A 20,616-nucleotide genomic window follows, 5' to 3' on the forward strand; every position below is an offset into this window, starting at 1 on the left:
ATCACGCTTCCCCCTCTCCTATATAAACCCATCTTCACTCCTTCATTTTCACACAACCTAAACACCACTTCTTCCCCTTTTTTGGCCGAACACAAAGCCATTTCCTTCTTCCTCATTTCTTCTTCTTCTACTCTCTTCTTTCTTCTTTTGCTCGAGGACGAGCAAACCTTTTAAGTTTGGTGTGGTAAAAGCATTGCTTTTTGTTTTTCCATAACCATTTATGGCATCCAAGTCCGGAGAAACCTCTAGAAAGAGGAAAGGGAAGGCAAAAGCTTCTACCTCCGAGTCATGGGAGATGGAGAGATTCATCTCAAGGGTGCATCAAGACCACTTCTATGAAGTTGTGGCCTTGAAGAAGGTGATCCCCGAGATCCCTTTCAAACTCAAAAAGGGTCAACTTTGATCAAAGGTTGGACCAAGTCCTCATAAACAATTGTGAAGAGGGCGCTCAATGGAAGAGAGATTCAAGAGGGAAGCCGGTTCAATTGAGAAGGCATGACCTCAAACCCGTGGCTAGAGGATGGTTAGAGTTCATCCAACGCTCAATCATTCCCACTAGCAACCGGTCCGAAGTTACCATAGACCGGGCTATCATGATTCATAGCATCATGATTGGAGAAGAAATAGAAGTTCATGAGATTATAGCTCAAGAACTTTATAAGGTGGCGGACAAGTCTTCTACCTTGGCAAGGTTAGCCTTTCCTCATCTCATTTGTCACCTCTGTTATTCAGTTGGAGTTGACATAGAGGGAGACACCCCCATTAATGAGGACAAGCCCATCACTAAGAAAAGGATGGAGCACACAAGAGACCCCACTCATCATGAGATCTCTGAGATTCCTCAAGGGATGCACTTTCCTCCACAAAACTATTGGGAGCAACTAAACACCTCCCTAGGAGAATTGAGTTCCAACATGGGACAACTAAGGGTGGAGCATCAAGAACACTCCATCATCCTCCATGAAATTAGAGAAGATCAAAGAATCATGAGAGAGGAGCAACAAAGACAAGGAAGAGACATTGAGGAGCTCAAGCACTCCATAGGATCCTCAAGAGGAAGAAAGAGCCGCCATCACTAAGGTGGACCCGTTCTTTAATTTCCTTGTTCTTTATTTTCTGTTTTTCGAATTTTAGTGCTTATGTTATCTATGTTTGTGTCTTGTGATCATTAGTGTCTTAGTGTCTATGCCTTAAAGTTATGAATGTCCTATGAATCCATCACCTTTCTTAAATGAAAAATGTTCTTAATTGAAAAAGATAAGAATTGCATGAATTTTGAATTTTATAACAGTTTAATTATTTTGATGTGGTGGCAATATTTTTGTTCTCTGAATGTATGCTTAAACAGTGCATATGTCTTTTGAATTTGTGGTTCATGAATGTTGGCTCTTGAAAGAATGATGAAAAAGGAGACATGTTACTGAGGATCTGAAAAATCATTAAAATGATTCTTGAAGCAAGAAAAAAGCAGTGAATACAAAAAAAAAAAATTCGAAAAAAAAAGAAAGAAAAAAAAAGAAAGAGAAAAAGAAAGAAAAAGAAAGAAATAAAAGTGTGATCCAAGGCAAAAAGAGTGTGCTTAAGAACCCTGGACACCTCTAATTGGGGACTCTAGCAAAGCTGAGTCACAATCTGAAAAGGTTCACCCAATTATGTGTCTGTGGCATGTATGTATCCGGTGGTAATACTGGAAGACAGAGTGCTTTGTGCCACGGTCAAGACTCAATAAGTAGCTATGTTCAAGAACCATCATACTTAACTAGGAGAATCATTGACACTATCTGGATTCTGAGTTCCTAAAGAAGCCAATCATTCTGAATTTCAAAGGATAGAGTGAGATGCCAAAACTATTCAGAAGCAAAAAGCTAAAAGCCCCGCTCATCTAATTAATACTGATCTTCGTAGATGTTTTTGGAATTCATTGCATATTCTCTTCTTTTTATCTTACTTGATTTTCAGTTGCTTGAGGACAAGCAACAATTTAAGTTTGGTGTTGTGATGAGCGGATAATTTGTACGCTTTTTGGCATTGTTTTTAGTATGTTTTTAGTATGATCTAGTTAGTTTTTAGTATATTTTTATTAGTTTTTAGTTAAAATTCACTTTTCTGGGCTTTACTATGAGTTTGTGTGTTTTTCTGTGATTTCAGGTATTTTCTGGCTGAAATTGAGGGACCTGAGCAAAAATCTGATTCAGAGACTGAAGAGGACTGCAGATGCTGTTGGATTCTGACCTCCCTGCACTCGAAGTGGATTTTCTGGAGCTACAGAAGCCCAAATGGCGCGCTCTTAACGGCGTTGGAAAGTAGACATCCTGGGCTTTCTAGCAATATATGATAGTCCATACTTTGGTCAAGATTTGATGGCCCAAACCGGCGTTCAAAGTCACCCTCAGGAATTCCAGCGTTAAACGCCGGAACTGGCACAAGAATGGGAGTTAAACGCCCAAACTGGCATAAAAGCTGGCATTTAACTCCAAGAAAAGTCTCTACACGAAAATGCTTCAATGCTCAGCCCAAGCACACACCAAGTGGGCCTGGAAGTGGATTTTTATGTCATTTACTCATCTCTGTACACCCTAGGCTACTAGTTCTCTATAAGTAGGACCTTTTACTATTGTATTTTAAAGATGATCTTTTAATCATACTTTTTATGATTAAACCCTCATTGGGAGGCTGGCCATTCGGCCATGCCTAGACCTTGTTCTTATGTATTTTCAACGGTGGAGTTTCTACACACCGTAGATTAAGGTGTGGAGCTCTGCTGTACCTCGAGTATTAATGCAATTACTATTGTTCTTCTATTCAATTCCGCTTGTTCTTATTCTAAGATATCACTTGTTCTTCAACTTGATGAATGTGATGATCCGTGACACTCATCATCATTCTCACCTATGAACGTGTGACTGACAACCACCTCCGTTCTACCTCCGATTGGGTGAATATCTCTTGGATTCCTGATACACGATGCATGGTTGATCGCCTGACAACCGAGCGCTCGCCTGACAGCCGAGCCAGCCATTCCGTGAGATCAGAGTCTTCGTGGTATAGGCTAGAACTGATGGCGGCATTCAAGAGAATCCGGAAGGTCTAACCTTGTCTGTGGTATTCTGAGTAGGATTCAATGATTGAATGACTGTGACGTGCTTCAAACTCCTGAGGGCGGGGCGTTAGTGACAGACGCAAAAGAATCACTAGATTCTATTCCGGCCTGATCGAGAACCGACAGATGGATAGCCGTGCCGTGACAGGGTGCGTTGAACATTTCCACTGAGAGGATGGGAGGTAGCCACTGACAACGGTGAAACCCTTGCTTAAGCTTGCCATGGAAAGGAGTAAGAAGGATTGGATGAAGACAGTAGGAAAGCAGAGAGACGGAAGGGACAGCATCTTCATATGCTTATCTGAAATTCCTACCAATGAATTACATAAGTATCTCTATCTTTATCTCTATGTTTTATTCGTATATCACCCATATCCATTTGAGTTTGCCTGACTGAGATTTACAAGGTGACCATAGCTTGCTTCATACCAACAATCTCTGTGGGATCGACCCTTACTCGCGTAAGGTTTATTACTTGGACGACCCAGTACACTTGCTGGTTAGTTGTGCGAAGTTGTGTTTATGCCATGGTATTGAACACCAAGTTTTTGGATTCATTACCGGGGATTATTTGATTTGTGAAAAGTAGTGATCACAATTTTGCGCTACCAATCACCTCAAGATCTGTGGACCCCACAGGATCATCTCAGGATCTGTGGACCCCACAGGATCCCCACCTTACCTCCTAATCCTATAACACTCTTCCCCATGTCACACTTCCCAACAACTTCAATCTCTCTTCCCAATTACCCCCTTCACCACTCACATCCATCCACTCTTTCCCATAAACCCCACCTACCTTCAAAACTCAAAAACACTTTCCCACCCAAACCCACCCTACATGGCCAAACCTACCCTCTCCCTTTTCCTTATATATACCCTTCCATTCTACTTCATTTTCACACAACACAAACCCCCTCTTCTATACCTTGGCTGAAACACCATCCCTCACTCTCATCCATATTTTCTTCTTCTTCTTCTTCTTCTCTTCTTTCTTCTCTTGCTCAAGGGCGAGCAATATTTTAAGTTTGGTGTGGTAAAAGCATAAGGTTTTTGTTTTTCCATTACCATCAATGGCACCTAAGGCCGGAGAATCCTCTAGAAAAGGAAAAGGGAAGACAAAAGCTTCCACCTCCGAGTCATGGGAGATGGAAAGATTCATCTCCAAAAGCCATCAAGACCACTTCTATGATGTTGTGGCAAAGAAGAAGGTGATTCCCGAGGTCCCTTTCAAGCTCAAGAAAAATGAGTATCCGGAGATCCGACATTAAATCCGAAGAAGAGGTTGGGAAGTCCTAACCAACCCCATGCAACAAGTCAGAATCTTAATGGTTCAAGAGTTCTATGCCAATGCATGAATCACTAGGAACCATGATCAAAGTATGAACCCAAGTCCAAATAATTATCTCACAATGATTCGGGGGAAATACTTAGATTTTAGTCCGGAGAATGTGAGGTTGGCGTTCCACTTGCCCATGATGCAAGGAGATGTACGCCCCTACACTAGAAGGGTCAACTTTAATCAAAGGTTGGACCAAGTCCTAATGGACATATGTGTGGAAGGAGCTCAATGGAAAAGAGACTCCAAAGGCAAGCCAGTTCAACTAAGAAGACTGGATCTCAAGCCTGTGGTTAGAGGATGGTTGGAGTTCATTCAACGCTCCATCATTCCCACTAGCAACCGATCTGAAGTTACTGTGGATCGGGCCATCATGATTCATAGCATCATGATTAGAGAGGAAGTAGAAGTTCATGAAGTCATCTCCAATGAAATCTACAAAATAGTCGAAAAGCCCTCCACCATGGCAAGGCTAGCTTTTCCTCACCTTATTTGCCATCTATGTTACTCAGCTGGAGTTATCATAGAAGGAGACACCTCCATTGAGGAGGATAAGCCCATCACCAAGAAGAGGATGGAGCAAGCAAGAGAGACCCTCCACGGATCTCAAGAGATGCATGAGGAAGCTCATCATCAAGAAATCCCTGAGACGCCTCAAGGGATGCACTTTCCTCCCAACAACTATTGGGAACAACTCAACACTTCCTTAGAAGATTTGAGCTACAATGTGGAACAATTAAGGGTGGAACATCATGAGCACTCCATCATTCTCCATGAAATAAGAGAAGATCAAAGAGCAATGAGGGAGGAGCAACAAAGGCAAGGAAGGGACATAGAAGAGCTTAAGGACATTGTTGGTCCTTCAAGAAGAAGACGCCACTAAGGTGGATTCATTCGTTGTTCTTATTTCTTTCTGCTTTTCGGTTTTTATGTTGTGTTCATTTATGTTTTGTGTCTCTACTTCATGATCATTAGTGTTTAGTAACTATGTCTTAAAGTTATGAATAATTCCATTAATCCTTCACCTCTCTTAAATGAAAAATGTTTTTTTATCAAAAAAACAAGAAGTACATGAATTTCGAATTTATCCTTGAATTTAGTTCAATTATATTGATGTGGTGACAATACTTTTTGTTTTCTGAATGAATGCTTGAACAGTGCAAATTTTTGATCTTGTTGTTTATGAATGTTAAAACTGTTGGCTCTTGAAAGAATAATGAACAAAGAGAAATGTTATTGACAATCTGAAAAATCATGAAAATTGATTCTTGAAGCAAGAAAAAGCAGTGAAAAGTAAAAAGCTTGCGAAAAAAATGGCGAAAAAAATATAGAAAGAAAAAGAAAAAGCAAGCAGAAAAAGCCAATAGCCCTTAAAACCAAAAGGAAAGGGTAAAAAGGATCCAAGGCTTTGAGCATCAATGGATAGGAGGGCCCAAGGGAATAAAATCCAGGCCTAAGCGGCTAAATCAAGCTGTTCCTAACCATGTGCTTGTGTCATGCAGGTCCAAGTGAAAAGCTTGAGACTGAGTGGTTAAAGTCGTGATCCAAAGCAAAAGAGTGTGCTTAAGAGCTCTGGACACCTCTAACTGGGGACTCTAGCAAAGCTGAGTCACAATCTGAAAAGGTTCACCCAGTCATGTGTCTGTGGCATTTATGTATCCGGTGGTAATACTGGAAAACAAAGTGCTTAGGGCCACGGCCAAGACTCATAAAAGTAGCTGTGTTCAAGAATCAACATACTTAACTAGGAGAATCAATAACACTATCTGAAATTCTAAGTTTATAGAGATGCCAATCATTCTAAACTTCAAAGGAAAAAGTGAGATGCCAAAACTGTTCAGAAGCAAAAAGCTACAAGTCCCGCTCATCTAATTAGAATTAATATTCATTGATATTTTGGAATTTATAGTATATTCTCTTCTTTTTATCCTATTTGGTTTTCAGTTGCTTGGGGACAAGCAACAATTTAAGTTTGGTGTTGTGATGAGCGGATAATTTATACGCTTTTTGGCATCGTTTTTAGGTAGTTTTTAGTAAGTTCAAGCTACTTTTAGGGATGTTTTCATTAGTTTTTATGTTAAATTCACGTTTCTGGACTTTACTATGAGTTTGTGTGTTTTTCTATAATTTCAGGTAATTTCTGGCTGAAATTGAGGGACTTGAGCAAAACTCTGAAAAAGGCTGACAAAAGGACTGCTGATGCTGTTGGAATCTGACCTCCCTGTACTCAAAATTAATTTTCTGGAGATACAGAACTCCAAATGGCGCGCTCTCAATGGCGTTGGAAATTAGACATCCAGAGCTTTCCAGCAATATATAATAGTTTATACTTTATTCGGGAATTGACGATGTAAAGTGGCTCTCAACGCCAAGTACATGCTGCTGTCTGGAGTCAAACGCCAGAAACACGTCACGACCCGGAGTTGAACGCCAGAAACACGCTATAACTCGGCGTTCAACTCCAAAAGAAGTCTCAGCTCGTGGATAGATCAAGCTCAGCCCAAACACATACCAAGTGGGCCCCGGAAGTGGATTTATGCATCAATTACTTACTCCTGTAAACCCTAGTAGCTAGTTTATTATAAATAGAGCTTTTTACTAGTGTATTAGACATCTTGGGACGATTAGTTCTCAGATCATGGGGGCTGGCCATTCGGCCATGCCTGGACCTCTCACTTATGTATTTTCAATGGTGGAGTTTCTACACACCATAGATTAAGGGTGTGGAGCTCTGCTGTACCTCAAGTTTCAATACAATTACTATTACTTTCTATTCAATTCTCTTTATTCCTATTCTAAGATATTCGTTGCACTTCAACTTGATGAATGTGATGATCCGTGACACTCATCATCATTCTCACCTATGAACGCACGTGACTGACAACCACTTCCGTTCTACCTTAGGCCGGGCGCATATCTCTTAGATTCCCCAACAGAATCTTCGTGGTATAAGCTAGATAGATGGCAGCATTCATGGGAATCCGGAAAGTCTAACCTTGTCTGTGGTATTCCGAGTAAGATTATGGTATTGAATGACTGTGACGAGCTTTAAACTCCTGAAGGCTGGGCGTTAGTGACAGACGCAAAAGAATCAAGGGATTCTATTCCAACCTGATTGAGAACCGACAGATGATTAGCCGTGCTGTGACAGAGCATAGGACCATTTTCACTGAGAGGATGGGATGTAGCCATTGACAACGGTGATGCCCTACATACAGCTTGCCATGGAAAGGAGTAAGAAGGATTGGATGAATGTAATAAGAAAGTAGAGATTCGAGAGTAGCACAGCATCTACATATGCCTATCTGAAATTCCCACCATGGAATTATATGAGTAACTATTTACTATTTTATTTTCTGTTTATTATTTATTTTTGAACCTATCCATAATCATTTAATCTGCCTAACTGAGATTTACAAGGTGACCATAGCTTGCTTCATACCAACAATCTCTGTGGGATCGATCCTTACTCACGTAAGGTATTACTTGGATGACCCAGTACACTTGCTGGTTAAGTTGAACGGAGTTGTGACCACACATAGTTGTAAACCATGGTATTGGCATCATGTTTTTGGCGCCATTGCCAGGGAAGGAAAAAAAGCAATGAATTTTACAAAATGCAATAACATATGAATCACAATTTCGTCCATCACCTCACATCTCAACGTAAGCGGGTCTAACAACCGCACTTACGCGGCCGCCGCGACCTCTACAGGCAGGATTAACCAAACCGTCCCTGCCAGGCGCATAGCGTCTCAACAAATCTCAGTATAAAAACATTTCATCAATGGTTTTCAAAAATGATTTATTTTGGTACTCATTAGTTCACCACTTCCACAATTCGTACCCTCAATCATCAATATAATGCTTCACCATTTCACTCAACCGAGTCCGTACTCAGTACTCAAGAAATCTAAGTCTCCGTTTTCTATATTCTTACAGAAATTCTCTAAAATAATTTACTAACTTATCTTTAGTATTATTAGATCCTAAGGATTAGATTGTACTATTAAAATAGCATGGAAGGAAATTTTGAAAGTTAAAGAATCCTTGGAAACGAAGAAAATGCATTTTTCTTAAAAATAGGGTCTATGCGTACGCATGCATTATGTATGCGTATGCAAGCATGCAACTTTTCCCATGTTGCGTACGCATGTAAGTGTTCGCGTACGCATTGGTGCCAAACAGAATTGCACGTATGTGTGTTTCACGTACGCATACGCCTCCAGGTTTTACCCTTTTTGCGGACGCATACACATGTATGCGTATGCATGAGTGCCAAACAGAATGGCACGTATGCGTATGGTGTGTTTCATATACGCATACACTCTCAGACATAGAAAATTTTACGAAGTTGCAGAAATAAGTTTTAAACCCTAAACTTTAAATGTTCATAACTTTCTCTACAAAATCCATTTTCATCAAACTTTATATCAGTTTAAAGATCTTTCAATGAACTTTAATTTAAAACAAGTTTCAACAAATTTTGAAAACGAAAGCTCAAGTTATGATCCGTCAAAGTTCACTAAAAGTTGGTTTTCACCAAAATTCACAAGGTTCTCAAACTTCCAAATTTCACAACCAAATTCAAATCAAACTCTAATTTACCTTAGAACTTACCCTTTTGTACCTTATTTCACCATTCTTACCAAATTTCCACTCACATTACATACTCTTCAACCCCAATAATCAATTATATCACACTAAAACCAACTTTTTAACCAAGACACTCTTCAATCATCATTCTATTCTTATCAATTATCCTAATCAACCTCATTCAATCTTATTACCAACCTTCAATACTATTTATTAACATCCACAACATAATTCATCAAAATAATCAAAATCATCGAATCATCATACACTATCATTCAATTAAATTCAACAACCAATTCAATCCAAAACTATCCTATGGGTCACTAGCCTAAGTGTCCAGAAATATTATATATTACATAGAGAAAACCAAAGCCATACCTTGGCCGATTCCCAATATGCACAAAATTCACTAATTGATCACACCAAGCTCAAACTAAGCCACCAATTCAACTCCAAATGCTCCCAAATATCCAATGAACATCCAACAAGCTCCAATATTCAAACTAACATAATACCAAGGTTGTGAGAACCGGACCGGTCAATAAACCAGTGAGGTCACTGGTTCAATGGTTCACTGGTTCAACCAGGGTTTAACCGGTTTAATTAAATATTAAATAAAATTATGAAAAAACTTAAAAATATTTTTAAATATATAAATTCAATAATTTCTAACTTAATAAAATTTAAAATTTCACATAATAAATTATCCATAACTTAATATTAGAGGTTCACAATCAACTTCAAACATCAAAATTTATAACTAAACAACTTCATAGATCATTAAGGAAGATAAACATAGTGATACTAAGAAACCCAAAAGAATATTTAAATTTGTATGGCTTGTGTACATATCATCTAGCAACACTTAAATTGTGGCTGTAAAGTATAAATAAATTGAATGATACTATTCAAAATAAAGGTATATTTGGAGAAAAATAATTGTATGTGCAATCAATTAGGCAAATTAAGTTTAGAATTCAGCATATATCTACCAGCCATTGAAGAAACCATGAAAAAAAATGAATAAGAAATTGGACTTCACAGCCTAACTACTACTGAATTGGTACAATTTCTCACATAATTCTAACAATTAAAAACACCAAAATCTAAAAACAGAAACAAGGAGTTAAAAAAAATGAAACTTTATTTGTTGGATTGTCCATTATATAAATAAAAATCAATCTCCTTCCCTTCATGTTGCATGGTTTGGCAGTTCACATCATAGCTACAGGAATAAAACAACCGAATTCGAAGAAAGGATTGAATTTTTGTTCATGGGGTTGTCCAATTTTTCACTGAGAAAACAATCTTCATCCTTCTCTAAGTGTTCATACTGCATTGTTTGAAGAAAAACAAAAAGATAGACAGTGGCTTTTGTGTGTTCTCACCTCTTCTTCTCAGACTTGTGAAGAACTAGAAATGCAAAACCAAATGGTCTTCTTCCAATTTGCTCTATCACCTCAGAAAACCATGAACAAATAAATAATTCAGCAACCAAAATCATGAAGCAACAAACAAATAAATCATGAACAAATAACCTTAGAAAATCAAAAATCAAAATCATGAATCCAGCAAACAAATAAATCATAAACAGATAACAAATAAATCAAAATCTTGAATCCAGCAAACAAATAAATCAGAAAATCATGCACAGAATATCAGAAGGCAGCGACGTTACTTACCAGGAGCGAGTAACGGCGACGAAAGAGGAGGCGAGCTCGGCGACGAAAGAGGAGGCAAGCTCGGCGATGAAAGAGGACGCGGTGGTGGTTGCGGTGCCTTTGCCGTCGCTGCTCGATGGCGGGATGCGGTCGCGATGGCGATGGGCTGCTCGATTGGTGGCGATGGCGGTAGGCTGCGAAGAGAGGCGAGCTCGGCGACGAAAGAGGACGCGGTGGTGGTTGCGATGCTTTTGCCATCGCTGCTCGATGGTGGGATGCGGTGGCGATGGCAATGGGCTGCTCGATTGGTGGCGATGGCGGTGGGCTTCGAAGAGAGGAGAGATAGTTGCTGTGGTTGTTGATTCCTCTTTTGGCTGGGTGATTAGGGTTCAGCTTCCATTACATTTAGGTTTAGCCTTTTTTTTTGAGGCAAAACGACGCCATTTAGGGGTTTTACTTTCAAATCAAAAACTGGCTAAAAAACTGGACGGTTCTGTCGGTTCACCAGTTAACTGTCGGGCCGGTTTTTTTTCAAGCAGTTTCTGGCCTTACCCGGACCGGCTAGGTGACCGGTTCCTGGTTATTCCAGTTGAACCGACCGGTCCGATTTGGTTTTCAAAACCATTCATAATACATTTTATAGAAATCAAAACCTAATACTCACAATATATCAATTTACAAGGTGTTCATGCCCTGGGTCGAGCTGTATGACCCGGGCTAATTGACGACATGTCGATCGACCTCTTTCGAAGAGTTCGGCCAAATCACTACAAAGGCCCAAGTAGGCCCAAACAAAGGAACACGGCCCAAATCTAAAGGCAGCCCAAGCCTTGAAAGATAAGGCGGTTCCCCTAAACAGATAAGATGACTTCACTCAAAGATAAGATAAGATAACTATCTTATCTCCAGAAATGTCACTCCACACTATTATAAATACACTAGAGCACCCAGGTATAACTCATACTCTGATTCTACTAAAAACCTGCCTAAAGCACGTGCTAATTTAAGCATCGGAGTCTCTTGCAGGTACCTGGTGCACGAAATTGTGATCTCAATGGTGCCAACAACTTGGTACGCACAATTGTAATCTCAACTCTTTTTCACAACTTCGCACAACTAACCAGCAAGTGCACTGGGTCGTCCAAGTAATAAACCTTACGTGAGTAAGGGTCGATCCCACGGAAATTGTCGGCTTGAAGCAAGCTATGGTCATCTTGTAAATCTTAGTCAGGCGGATTCAAATGGTTATGGAGTTTTGATAATTAAAAGATAAATAAAACATAAAATAAGATAGAGATACTTATATAATTCATTGGTGGAAATTTCAGATAAGTGTATGGAAATGCATTATTCCTTCTGAATCTCTGCTTTCCTACTGCCTTAATCCAATCCTTCATACTCCTTTCTATGGCAAGCTGTATGTTGGGTGTCACCATTGTCAATGGCTACTTCCCATCCTCTCAGTGAAAATGGTCCTCTACGGTTTCTGTACGGCTAATCAACTGTCGGATTTCTCGTCTCGGATGAAAAATACCATGCACAGATATTGTATGGCTAATCAGCTGTTGGTTCTTGATTGTGTAGGAATAGGATTTACTATCCTTTTGCGTCTGTCACTACGCCCTACAGTCGCGAGTTTGAAGCTCGTCACAGTTATCCCTTCCCAGATCCTACTCGGAATACCACAGACAAGGTTTAGACTTTCCGGATCTCAAGAATGCTGCCAATGGATTCTAGCCTATACCACGAAGATTCTAATCTCGGATTTAGATGCCCCATTGTCAGAGGGGAGTCGATATGAATCGTTGATTAGAAATCCAAGATATATGCATTCAAGCTTGTTTTCATGTAGAACGGAAGTGGTTATCAATCACGTGTTCATAAGTGAGAATGGTGATGAGTGTCACATAATCATCACATCCATCATGTTCTTGTGTGTGAATGAATATCTTAGAATAAGAATAAGCATGAATTGAATAGAAGAACAATAGTACTTTGCATTAATACTCGAGGAATAGTAGAGCTCCACACCTTAATATATGGTGTGTAGAAACTCTACCGTTGAAAATACATAAGTGATGATGTTCCAGGCATGGCCGAATGGCCAGCCCCCAAAACATGATCAAGAGATAAAAAGATGATCAAAAGATCCCATAATCCAAGATGTCTAATACAATAGTAAAAAGTTCTATTTATACTAAACTAGTTACTAGGGTTACAGAAACAAGTAAATAATGCAGAAATCCACTTCTGGGCCCACTTGGTGTGTGCTTGGGTTGAGCATTAAAACTTTCACGTGTAGAGGTCTTCTTTCGAGTTAAATGCCAATTTGTAACTTATTTCTGGCGTTTGACTATAGCTTGCAACTTGTTTCTGGCAGTTAACACCAGAATAGGGCAGAAAGCTGGCGTTGAACACCAATTTGCATCCTCTAAACTCAGGCAAAGTATAAACTATTATATATTTTTGGAAAGCCCTAGATGTCTACTTTCCAATTCAATTAAGAGTGTGCCATTTGGACTTCGGTAGCTCCAAAAAATTTATTTCGAGTGCAGGGAGGTCAGAATCCAATAGCATAAGTAGTCCTTTTTCCAGCCTCTAAATCAGATTTTTGCTCAAGTCCCTCAATTTCAGCCAGAAAATACCTGAAATCACAGAAAAACACACAAACTCATAGTAAAGTCCAGAAATGTGAATTTTGCTTAAAAACTAATAAAAATATACTAAAAATTAGCTAGATCAAACTAAAAACTATATAAAAACAATGCCAAAAAGCGTATAAATTATCCGCTCATCACAACACCAAACTTAAATTGTTGCTTGTCCCCAAGCAACTAAAAACAAATTATGATAAAAAGAAGAGAATATAAAATGAATCTCACAATATCAATGAAACTTAGTCCCAATTAGATGAGCGGGGCTAGTAGCTTTTTGCTTCTGAACAGTTTTGCCATCTCACTTTATCCTTTGAAATTTAGAATGATTGGCATCTATAGAAACTCAGAATTTTAGGTAGTGTTATTGATTTTCCTAGTTCAGTATGTTGATTCTTGAACACAGCTACTTTATGAGTCTTGGCCGTGGCCCTAAGCACTTTGTTTTCCAATATTACCACCGGATACATAAATGCCACAGACACATAACTGGGTGAACCTTTTCAGATTGTGACTTAGCTTTGCTAAAGTCCTCATTTAGAGGTGTCCAGAGTTCTTAAGCACACTCTTTTTGCTTTGGATCACGACTTTAACCACTCAGTCTCAAGCTTTTCACTTGGACCTTTATGCCACAAGCACATGGTTAGGGACAGCTTGATTTAGCCGCTTAGGCCTAGATTTTATTTTCTTGGGCCCTCCTATCCATTAATGCTCAAAGCCTTGGATCCTCTTTACCCTTGCCTTTTGGTTTAAAGGGCTATTTACTTTTTCTGCTTACTTTTTCTTTTTCTTTCTTTTTTTTCGCTGCTTTTTCTTACTTCAAGAATCAATTTCATGATTTTTCAGATTATCAATAACATTTCTCTTTGTTCATCATTCTTTCAAGAGCTAACAATTTTAACATTCATAAACTTCACTATAAAAAATATGCACTGTTCAAGAGAAAACAAAAAGTAATGCCACCACATCAAAATAATTAAACTAATTTCAAGATAAAATTTGAAATCCAAGTATTTCTTGTTCTTTTGTAATTAAGCGCATTTTTCATTCAAGAGAGGTGAAGGATTCATGGAATTATTCATAGCTTTAAGGCATAGACACTAGACAATAATGATCATGTAGTGAAGATACAGACATAGATAGCACATAAAGCATAAAAATCGAAAAATAGAAAAATAAGAACAAGGAAATCAAAGAACGGGTCCACCTTAGTGATGGCGGCTAGTTCTTCCTCTTGAAGATCCAATGGAACGCCTGAGCTCCTCTATGTCAATACCTTGCCTTGGTTGCTCCTCCCTTATAGCTTTTTGGTCCTCTCTGATTTTATGGAGGATAATGGAGTGCTTTTGGTGCTCCATCCTTAGTACTTTTGGTGCTCCTATCCTTAGTTGCTCCCAATAATTGTGTGGAGGAAAATGTATCCTTTGAGGTATCTTAGGGATTTCTTGATGCGGGAATTCCTTATGCTCTTGTTGAGATCCATGAGTGGGCTCTCTTGTTTGACCCATCATTTTTTTAGTGGTGGGCTTTTGAGATGAATCTCTCCATCTCCCATGACTCCGAGTTGGAAGCAATTGCCTTCCCTTTCCTCTTTCTAGAGATTTCTCCGGCCTTAGGTGCCATAAATGGTTATGAAAAAATAAAAAGTAATGCTTTTACCACACCAAACTTAAAAGTTTTGCTCATCCTCGAGCAAAAGAAGAAAGAAAGAAGGAGAAGAAGAAGAAAATAGAGGAGATAGAGGGAGAGATAGGTTCGGCCAAGGGGGTAGGAAAGGGTTTGTGATGTGTGAAAATGAAAGAGGGAAGAGGGTTATTTATAGGAAAAGAGAGGGAGAGTGGCCAAATAGAATTGGGTGGATTTGGGAGGGAAGAGGTATAGAGGTGATTGGTGAAGAGAATATAGGGAAGATAATAGGATTTGATTTGGTGATTGGTATTTTGGGTAGGGTGTTATAGAGATGTGTGAGGGAGAGAGAGAGAGAGAGAGAGAGAGAGAGAGAGAGAGAGAGAGAGAGAGAGGTGGGGTAGGTGGGGATCCTATGGGGTCCATAGATCCTGAGGGGTCAAGAATTTCTCATCCCTGCTCCAATTAGGCATGAAAAAATGCCCTTTATGTGCAATCCTGGTGTTTAACGCCAGACTGCTGCTTGTTTCTGGCGTTAAACGCCAGCTTTTATACCTTTCTTGGCGTTTAACGCCAGGTTGGTGCCTTGTTCTGGCATTAAACGCCAGTCTGGTGCCCATTTCTGGCGTTAAACACCCAGAATGGTACCAGACTGGGCGTTTAACGCCTATTCTGCTACTCTTACTGGCGTTTAAATGCTAGTAAGTTCTTCCTCCAGGGTGTGCTATTTTTGAATTTGTTCTAATTTTTTTTGCATTTGTTTTTGTGACTCCACATGATCATCAACCTAAAGAAAACATAAAATAAAAATTGGGTTGCCTCCCAACAAGTGCTACTTTAATGTCAATAGCTTGACAGTGAGCTCTCATGGAGCCTTACAGATATTCAGAGCATGGTTGGGGCTTCCCAACACCAAACTTAGAGTTTGGTTGTAGCCTCCCAATACCAAACTTAGAGTTTGAATGTGGGGGCTTTGTTTGACTCTGTATTGAGAGAAGTTTTTCATGCTCCCTCTCCATGTGTACAGAAGGAGAACCTTGAGTCTTGAATACAAGGTAGTCCTCATTCAATTGAAGGACCAACTCTCCTCCGTCAATATCAATTACAGCTTTTGCTGTGGCTAGGAAGGGTCTACCAAGGATGATGGATTCATCCTTCTCCTTCCTAGTGTCTAGGATTATAAAATCAGCAGGGATGTAAAGGCCTTCAACCTTTACTAGCACGTCCTCTAATAGTCCATAAGCATGTTTCATTGATTTGTCTCCCATCTCTAATGAGATTCTTGCAGCTTGAACCTCAAAGATTTCCAGTTTCTCCATGACAGAGAGTGGCATGAGTTTTATGCCTGACCCTAGGTCACACAGAGCCTTCTCAAAGGTCATGGTGCCTATGGTACAAGGTATTAAGAACCTTCCCGGATCCTCTTTCTTTTGAGGTAATGTCTGCCTAATCAAGTTATTCAGTTCATTGGTGAGCAAGGGGGGTTCATCCTCCCAAGTCTCATTACCAAATAACTTGGCATTCAGCTTCATGATTGTTCCAAGGTACTTAGCAACTTGCTCTTCAGTAATATCTTCATCCTCTTCAGAGGAGGAGTACTCATCAGAGCTCATGAATGGCAGAAGTAGGTTCAATGGAATCTCTATGGTCTCTAGATGACCTCAGATTCCTTAGGTTCCTGAAATGGGAACTCCTTTTTGTCCAGAGGATGTCCCATGCAGTCTTCCTTACTGGGATTCACGTCCTCCTTCTCCTCTCTAGGTTCGGCCACACCAAGTAAGGTTATGGCCTTGCACTCTCTTTTCGGATTCTCTTATGTATTGCTTGGGAGAGTACTTGGAGGAGTTTCTGTGACTCTTTTACTTAGCTGGCCCACTTGTGCCTCCAAATTTCTAATGGAGAACCTTGTTTTATTCATGAAATTGAGAGTGGCCTTAGATAGATCAGAGACTATATTTGATAAGCTAGATGGATTCTGCTCAGAATTCTCTGTCTATTGCTGAAAGAATGATGGAAAAGGCTTGCTATTGCTAAACCTATTTCTTCCACCATTATTAAAGCCTTGTTGAGGCTTTTGTTGATCCTTCCATGAGAAATTTGGATGATTTCTCCATGATGGATTATAGGTGTTTCCATAGGCTTCACCCATGTAATTCACCTCTGCCATTGCAGGGTTCTTAGGATCATAAGCTTCTTCTTCAGAAGATGCCTCTTTGGTACTGTTGGATGCATTTTGCAATCCATTCAGACTCTGAGAGATCAAATTGACTTGTTGAGTCAACATTTTGTTCTGAGCCAATATGGCATTCAGAGCATCAATTTTAAGAACTCCATTCCTCTGAGGCGTCCCATTACTCACATGATTCCTTTCAGAAGTGCACATGAACTGGTTATTTGCAACCATTTCAATGAGTTCCTAAGCTTCTGCAGGCATTTTCTTTAGGTGAATAGATCCACCTGCAGAATGGTCCAATGACATCTTAGACAATTCAGATAGACCATCATAGAATATATCTAGGATGGTCCATTCTGAGAGCATATCAGAAGGACACTTTTTGGTCAATTGCTTGTATCTTTCCCAAGCTTCATAGAGGGATTCACCTTCTTTCTGCTTGAAGGTTTGAACATCCACTCTAAGCTTGCTCAGCTTTTGAGGAGGAAAGAACTTGGCTAAGAAAGTCATGACCAGCTTATCCCAAGAGTTCAGGCTATCTCTTGGTTGAAAGTTCAACCATGTTCTAGCTCTGTCTCTTACAGCAAAAGGGAAAAGTATAAGCTTATAGACCTCGGGATTAAGTCCATTGGTCTTAACAGTATCACAGATCTGCAAGAATTCAGTTAAGAACTGAAAAGGATCTTCTGATGGTAGTCCATGAAACTTGCAATTCTGTTGCATCAGAGAATCTAGTTGAGGCTTAAGCTCAAAATTGTTTGCTCCAATGGCAGGGATTGAGATGCTTCTTCCATGGAAATTGGAATTTGGTGCAGTGAAGTCACCAAGCATCTTCATTGCATTGTTGTTGGGTTCGGCCATCTCTACTTCTTTTTTGAAAATTTCAGTAAAGTCCTCTTCAGAGTGTTGTGTTTTAGCTTCTCTTAGCTTCCTATTCAGAGTCCTTTTAGGTTCAAGATCTGCTTCAACAAGAATGTTCTTGTCCTTACTCCTGCTCATATGAAAAAGAAGAGAACAGAAAAGAAGAGAAATCCTCTATGTCACAGTATAGAGAGTCCTTTATGTGAGTGGAAGAAGATAAGAATAGGAGAAGGAGAAGAGAAGAATTCAAACATAAAGAGGAAGAGAGTGTTCGAATTATAAGAAGAGAAGAGTGTTAGTGATTAAATAAATAAATAGAAGAAGATGAGAGAGAGAATTTTTGAAATAATTAAAAGGAAAAGGAAAATATTTTTGTTTTTATTTTAAAAATTAGTTAAAATTCGAAAATTAAGAGAAAAGGTAAAATAAAATTAAAATTTAAAACAATTAGTTAATTAAAAAGAATTTTGAAAAAGAGGAAGGTAATTTTCAAAAATTAGAGAGGGAGAAGTAGTTAGGTGGTTTTGAAAAAGATAAGAATTTTAAAATCAAACAAAAAGTTAAGTAGTTAATTGAAAAAGATTTGAAAATCAGTTTTTGGAAAGATAAGAAGTTAGAAAAGATTTTGAAATTGATTTTGAAAAAGATATTATTTGAAAAAGATATGTTTGAAAAGATATGATTGAAAAGATATGATTGAAATTTATTTTGAAAAGGATTTAATTTTTAAAATCAGAACTAATGACTTGACTCACAAGAAATCTAAAGATATGATTTTAAAATTTAAAGTTTGAATCTTTCTTAACAAGAAAGTAACAAACTTGAAATTTTTGAATCAAAACATTAATTGTTAGTATAATTTTTGAAAATAAAAGATAAAATTAAGAAAAAGATTTTTGAAAATCAATTTTAAAGAATTTTCAAAAATAACAAAAGGAAAAAAGAAAAGATTTGATTTTGAAAAAGATTTTGAAAAGATAAATTTTTGAAATTGAAATCTTGAATTCACTAACAAAAAATAACTAATTTTAAAAATTTTTGACTAAGTCAACCCAAAGATTTCGAAATTTATGAGTAAAATAAGGAAAAGATATTTTTTTTGATTTTTTTGAATTTAATGAGGAAAGAGAAAAACCACAAAATGACTCAACACATAAAAATTTTGGATTAAAACAAATGATGCATGCAAGAGCACCATGAATGTCAAGATGAACACCAAGAACACTTTGAAGATCATGATGAACATCAAGAACTTATTTTTGAAAAATTTTCAAGAAAAGAAAAACATGCAAGACACCAAACTTTGAAAATTTTCATGTTTAGACACTATGAATTCAAAAATGCATATGAAAAATAACAAAAGACACAAAACAAGAAAATATGAAAATCAAACAAAGAGACTCATTAAGAACAACTTGAAGATCATGAAGAATGCAATGCATGAATTTTCGAAAATTTTTTTAGAAAAATTAAAAAATATGCAATTGACACCAAACTTAAAAATTGACACTAGACTCAAACAAGAAACACAAAATATTTTTTGTTTTATGATTTTATACTTTTTTTGTATTTTTTCGAAAATTATTTTGAAAAGAACCAAAAAGAAGAAAAAATTTTGAAATATGTTTGAAAACTTTTTGAAAATAAAATAAAGGTTGAAAAAAAGAAGAAAATTACCTAATCTGAGCAACAAGATGAACCGTCAGTTGTCCAAACTCAAACAATCCCCGGCAATGGCGCCAAAAACTTGGTGCACAAAATTGTGATCTCAATGGCGCCAAAAACTCGGTACGCATAATTGTAATCTCAACTCTTTTTCACAACTTCGCACAACTAACCAGCAAGTACACTAGGTCGTCCAAGTAATAAACCTTACGTGAGTAAGGGTCGATCCCACGGAGATTGTCGGCTTGAAGCAAGCTATAGTCATCTTGTAAATCTCAGTCAGACGGATTCAAATGGTTATGGAGTTTTGATAATTAAAAGATAAATAAAACATAAAATAAGATAGAGATACTTATGTAATTCATTGGTGGGAATTTCAGATAAGCGTATGGAGATGCGTTATTCCTTCTGAATCTCTGCTTTCCTACTGCCTTCATCCAATCTTTCATACTCCTTTCTATGGCAAGCTGTATGTTGGGTGTCATCGTTGTCAATGGCTACTTCTCGTCCTCTCAGTGAAAATGGTCCTCTACGATTTCTGTACGGCTAATCAACTATCAGATTTCTCGTCTCGGATGAAAAATACCATGCACAGATATCGTATGGCTAATCAGCTGTTGGTTCTCGATTGTGTAGGAATAGGATTTACTATCCTTTTGCGTCTGTCACTACGCCCTACAGTCGCGAGTTTGATGCTCGTCACAGTCATCCGTTCCCAGATCCTACTCAGAATACCACAGACAAGGTTTAGACTTTCCGAATCTCTAGAATGCTACCAATGGCTTCTAGCCTATACTAAGAAGATTCTAATCTCGGATTTAGATGCCCCATTGTCAGAGGGGAGTCGATGTGAATCGTTGATTAGAAATCCAAGAGATATGCATTCAAGCTTGTTTTTACGTAGAACGGAAGTGGTTGTCAATCACGCGTTCATAAGTGAG

The 20,616-nt window shown here is 38.4% G+C and overlaps 1 non-coding gene across 1 annotated transcript; it reads left to right on the plus strand.

The window, feature by feature from the left end:
• Positions 1-17,509: 17,509 nt before the first annotated feature.
• Positions 17,510-17,617, plus strand: LOC112719319 (small nucleolar RNA R71). The gene has a single exon (XR_003161625.1). It is a non-coding gene; the product is annotated as a small nucleolar RNA R71 (small nucleolar RNA).
• Positions 17,618-20,616: the final 2,999 nt, after the last annotated feature.

The sequence above is a fragment of the Arachis hypogaea genome, chromosome 10 (assembly GCF_003086295.3).
Source record: "Arachis hypogaea cultivar Tifrunner chromosome 10, arahy.Tifrunner.gnm2.J5K5, whole genome shotgun sequence".
NCBI classification, from domain to species: Eukaryota; Viridiplantae; Streptophyta; class Magnoliopsida; order Fabales; family Fabaceae; genus Arachis; species Arachis hypogaea.